We start from the raw sequence: 6,064 nt of genomic DNA, 5'->3' as shown, positions 1-6,064 counted from the left end.
AAGAATATTGAATATACCATGGACTTCCAGAAGAATGAACAAGTCTGTCTTGGACGAAGTACAGCCAGAGTGCTCCTTGGAAGCAAGGATGGCGAGACTTTGTTTCACGTACTTTGGACATATTATCAGAAGGGATCAGTCCCTGGAGAAGGACATTTTGCTTGGTAAGGTAGAGGGTCAGCGAAAAAGAGGAAGACCCTTGATGAAACGGATTGACACAGTGGCTGCAACAACGGGCACAATCAAACATAACAACAATTGTGAGGATGGCACAGGACCGGGCAGTGTTTTGTTCTGTTGTGCATAGGGTAGCTATGAGTCGGAACTGACTTGACGGCCCCTAAGAACAACAAGTGTCCAGCAGTAAAGTTACAGCTGTGAGGTAGAGAGAGTTTCCATAAGAAGTTAAACAGATTAACGCTAAGAAGGTAAGGTACAATTTAGTGGAGAAATAGAATTTGCTTTAGAAAAATTCCTTCTATGCCCAGCTCTAGGAGCACATCAGAGAGTTCAGTAAGGACCATATATGCACACAAAGCATCCACTCAATTATCTGTGATGTATCTTATAGTAACTTTCTCCTGTAAATAATAGTTTGGCGGCAAAAAGTCACACTAATGGGTGCCTTAGGTGGCTGTGATAAGCCCTTCTTTCACTGTGGTTAGTGCCCTCCCACTGCCTGTCTCCCATCTCCAGTCATTCTCCAACAGCCTGCCCGCCAACAGCTCCTAGTGAGAAATGGGTCGAGCAGGGGACTATCTGAATGGACTGTTTCTTTCCTCTTGGGAAAGACTCTCAGTATCCCATTTTCCCGGCCTCACAAAGCCCCAGGGAAGATTCTGAGAGGACCCCCCCGCCACCAAGTTCCCCCAGAGCCTGCGCCATGGCTCTCTGGGATAGTGTCCTCTTGCTTGCCTGCAGAACAGTGTGTGGCCGGAGCCCAGGGGCCAGTGGTGTAGGACAAGGGATTTTCTTCTTGATGTCAGCCAACAAAACAGGCTTTTAAGGCAGCCCCTGGGAGAAGGAGGTGCTTTTTACCAACACTCCACGTTTGTGTACTTCCTGAAGCCTTTCTCGTCCTTTTTAATCACCGGATCCATACATGCTCCACTCTGTATAGGGTGGTCCCATTTTACGTAGGAAGAGATCAGGGTTATGTGAAGTAAGGTGATATAAACTAACTAAGGTTGTGCCAGCTTTCAGCCTCTTGCTCAGAGGTTTCTCTACCACATGGTACCGAGATACACAGCCAGCCCCCTTCCCATCAAAGGCACCTCTGGCAAGTCTGGGATGAGAGTGTACAATCCACCGGGTGAAATAGAACACGTATATATTAAAGGATAACTGACCATTTATTACTCGACAAATACTTGTTGAGCTAGTATTAGGACCTCAGGCGAATGGTCTGTCACTGGGTACACAGTGTGGGGCAAAGCAGAGCACACTCAGGAGCTTACACTCTAAATTATCCAAACGAGGCAACACGGGCAGGTGCTGGAAGATGAGTTGGACACCGGGCATTACAGGAGCATGGAAGACAGGCTTTCATTAAGGCTAGGAGTGATCAGGCTTTGAGAGGCAAAATGTAGTTTACACAGAGCTTTGAAGAACAGCTGTGTGGAGAGAAGCCTCCAGGGGGTTCCAGTTGGGGAGAAGACCAGTGGGTGTGGTCCCTTTCAGCAACCAGATCAATGTTCTGGACTGGAAGGAAGAAGTAGATGACGAGTGAGAAAGGGTAGTTGGGGCTAGCCTACAGAGGGCCATGGGGAGCAGCTATGATGTTTGCTGTCCTGTAGGCAGTGAGAAGCTTTTAAATGTGTGAGCAAAGGAGTGGAGAAGGTGCAGTGATAGGAAGGCGATGGGACAGGGAGTCCAGTACCAGATGGACAGTCATAGACAGGAGTTGATGAGGACCTGGCCAAGGGCCATGGCAGAGCCAAAGAAAAGAAGGTGGATGGAGAGGTGAGATTAGGCTTAGTGGTGAAGAGCAGGGCTTTGGGGTCAGCTGGACCTGGGGGTGACTCTGGGCCAGTTACTTACCTCTCTGGACCTCAGAAATGGCACTATAAAATGCAGATACTAGAGGTACCTCGGAGCCCTGGTGGCGCAGTGGTTGAGTTCAGCTGCTAACCAAAAGGCAGGCAGCTGGAATCTACCATCTGCTCCTTGGAAACTCTACTGGGTAGTTCTATTCCCTCCTGTAGGCTTGCTATGAGTTGGAAGCCACTTGTTCTCAAGGATTTTTTTTTTTTTTTTTTGGCCTCACAGGGCTGCTGTGAGGTTTACATGGGATAGAGCAGGCAAAGTGCTTAGAACAGTGCCTGGCATATTCTCCTACTCTTGTTATTATTACTATTTTAATGTAGCGGCAAAGGAGAGGGAGGAGATAATGACATGTGACCGGGTCTGCGGAACTGAGAGGAGGAGAGGTGTGGGGGTGCCGGGAGAGGTTAAGATGGCGGCCTCAGTGGGCCCTGTGGGGAGGTGGGGTAGGGCTGCCAGTCCCTCCCGGCTTCTTGAGCCTCCCTTTCTCCTCCCCTCACCCCAGCTACCTCCAGCTTCTAGACATCAGGCTTCATTCCAAAAGGAATGAGCAGGCGACTTCTTGGAGGGGAGGGGGGTCTAATTCTTCACAGAAAGACTCCATCCTTTCTTACCCTTTCTCCCGTGCCGGGCTGGGGGTGGGCAGTGAGGAAGGGGGTCTGCAACCAGGAACCGCCTCACCAAGGCAGGCCCTCCGTACAGCACCGCGCTCAAAGGCAGCTGGAGCGCCAGGCCGGGGGCTTTCCCTGTGAGAATCAGTTTCAAATATGAGGTTGATTTTATTTTCCCCCGTTGCAATTAACTGAGAAAAATATTTCAAAGCTGTATAATTAAAGGCCGGCATTTTATTAGGGTTTAAAATAGTCGCTATGAAATTTGCTCCTGCCACTGGTAATTACAACGTACATCTTAATATCCCCCTGCTTGCCAGCCCCGAGATAACAGCGCTGTGTGCGCTGCATTGGGCTCTGCGGAGAAGGTAAAATCCTTATCTTATCTCCATCTGCACACAACAACCTGCCTCTCTTCCAATTCAACCCTAATCTTCTTAGTAAATAATACTGATATTTTTCACCATAACAAAATGGAGCTGGTGCCAGATTCTCACTGATAACACCTCTTGTTTACACACCATTCTCTGTCAAAATCTGCCCGATTTTTCTTAATCTCTTTAACTTATCAAAAAAACACTTTTTACATTTGGCCATAGTAAGTTCTTTTCTACCAAATAATAATATTAAAAATAAATCCCTTTGCCTACAGCTGACTCATTGAACAGATACTCGGCCTCCTCATTTCCTTCACGAATGGAAATTGTTCTGCTCTTCAATTTTCCTCCAAGTTCAGGCCGCACCAAGTGAGCTGTTCCCAGGCAGACCCTGAGCCATCTTTGTATCTTGCAGGGGGTCCGCTTGGTCCAGGGCAGGCATGCTTGCTGCTTATTTTCATTGTCCGGGCTGAAGTGGGTTTCCCCATCCCCACCTCCATCCATCTCCCACTCAGGCTGTCCAGGGAAAATAGAAGATTCTGCAAACCCTCTGAGAACCAACCCCCCCACAACATACACACACACAGACACATATACACAGACACAGACACAGACACACACACACACACACACACACACACACACTACTACAGACTTCCCTCCATTGCCCACTCCCAGTTTAGCCTGGCAGGGATTCTTGAGATGGGAAAGCGCGATGCAGCCCTCTAGGAGCACATCATGGATGCGGTAGGCCCTCTCCAGGCAGGAAGAAAACATCCAAGGCGGGAACACTGGGGTTTAAGGAATTTAAGATGCTATAGGAAAAATAGGATTGGGGCAAGGAAGTTGAGCATGAACCACTGGAAGCCTTTCCACTATGTGTGTAATTGCTAAGATAAAACAGAAGTAGACAGTAACAAAGAGCTATCGATAACATTTTACACTGTCCAAATTAATAATAATCAGCACTGCACTGGGCGATTCCAATTTCCATTTCCAATTTCCTTGTTCACTAGAAACTTTCTATGATTTCCCTCTCCCACAGTTTCCATAATATGCTTGTAAATTTGCTTTGCTTTGTTGCAGATAATACACACCAAAGGGGCTTTATTTTCTCTGTCTGCTCCTCCTTCCAAATAGCCAATGCGTTCCCATTCTGTGACTCCCCTGTCCCTGACAGCTGCCTCCTCCTCTCTCCTGGGCCTTGACTGCCCTGGGTGAAGTCTCTTCTGCCTTCCCCGAGACCCCAAGGAATACAGATGCTTGAGACAGCAAAGACTCGGGTGCCCTGTGTTTAGGCATTCATTGACCACTGCATGGCTCCTAAATACCCAGGATTGTAGAATGCAGACTCTGTCCCTGGTAACTTCTTGCCAAAGCACGCGGTACCAGCTGATCTGGCCCATGTGTCTCCAGCCCTCTCCACACAAGCTGCTGGCGTGCAGTCCTACAGCCATATTTATTCTTATTCTCTTCCTTTGCCTTTCCCAAGGCAATCCTTTAAACCCTTCCTTTTTTTTTTTTTTTCTCATCCACCCATTTTACATGCCCGTTTTATTCCTGATACCCAGTTACCTCATTTATCAAGAAGGCAGAAAAATATAGTTGTTAAGATCATGGGCTTTGGCATCAGACAGACCTGGAGTTTAGTCCTAGCCTTGTCCCTTGATACCTGTGTGTCTTTGGGCAAGTTACTTAACCCCTCTGGGTCTCAGTTTCCGTATCTGTAAAATGGACTTAATAATAGAACCTATCTCATAGGAAGGATGGAAGGTATTTTGGTAATCTGATTTAATAAGCTATACAAAGTACCTGGATCAGAGTAAAGGCTCAGTAAATGATCTAGAGTTAATAATAGAACTCAAAGAAGGGCGATAGTGTGAATGTTCTTGGCTGGGAATCTATCCAGAGTCAAAGAAAACATCTGTTAGAGCTGCTCATTGAACACCAGGCAAGTTCTATAAAGAAGTCTCTTGGCATTTTGGTTTGGAGACATCTTCAGAAACTCAGTGTTTGCTGGACACACTGACTGCTTGGGAACAGCTTTAAGGGTACAGATATCAGCTCAATCAACAACTTTCCACCCCAGTTAATAATAATAAACACCAAAAAAAAGTGCAAAATTCATTTTCTAAAATGAAGTTCATCCTCATTATGCCAAGAAGTCATTTTAACCAAAAGCTTGCCTACAAAGCCTTCCAAGATCTCAGGGCTGCTGTTTACATGAGCCTAGCAAGCAATTTTTGTGCAAAATCAACTAAACAGAGATGGATCTCAATGCCAAGCCTGCACCCTTTCCCCTCTTCATGAGATGGACGTCCTCCAGCTAGCCACCCTAGGGTTCCACTTCCGTGACCCTCTCATCTGCTCCAGAGAGTGCCCCTTCTGGGATTTCCCTTCCTCCTAGGTACACCTACACGATTTAAGCGGTAGATAATCCAATATTGTCAGTCACTCACTGGCAGGTGTGTTTGGATGTGTGTTGTTGTTAGGTGTTGTTGAGCCGGTTCTGACTCATAGCGACCCTACGTACGACAGAATGAAACACTGCCCCGTCCTGCGCCATCTTCACAATCGTTGCTATGCTTGAGCCCATTGTTGCAGCCACTGTGTCAATCCATCTCACGGAGGGTCTTCCTCTTTTTCACTGACCTTCTACTTTACCAAGCACGATGTCCTTCTCCAGGGACTAGTCCCTCCTGATAACATGTCCTAAGTATGTGAGATGAATTCTCACCATCCTTGCTTTTGGACATGTAATAAGTGCTTATTCTGTGCCAGGCACTATGCTAGACTCTACATATTATTATCTCATTTAGCTCAGCAGGGTGGTTGGAAGAGTAAATGAGATAAAATATGTTATCCTCGTTTTATTATCCCCATTTTACAGATAAAAAAACTGAAGCTCAAGAATGTTAACTAGGGTCCGGCAAGATGGCAGTCTAGGCAGAAGCACCACGCCGTCCCTCCACAACAAAGATCCGAAAAACTAAGCCAAACAGAGAATCAACAATCCTGAAACCCTAGAACATC

This window comes from Trichechus manatus, unplaced genomic scaffold (genome assembly GCF_000243295.1).
Source record: "Trichechus manatus latirostris isolate Lorelei unplaced genomic scaffold, TriManLat1.0 scaffold00005, whole genome shotgun sequence".
In the NCBI taxonomy this organism is placed as follows: domain Eukaryota; kingdom Metazoa; phylum Chordata; class Mammalia; order Sirenia; family Trichechidae; genus Trichechus; species Trichechus manatus.
This window is presented reverse-complemented; position numbering follows the sequence as displayed.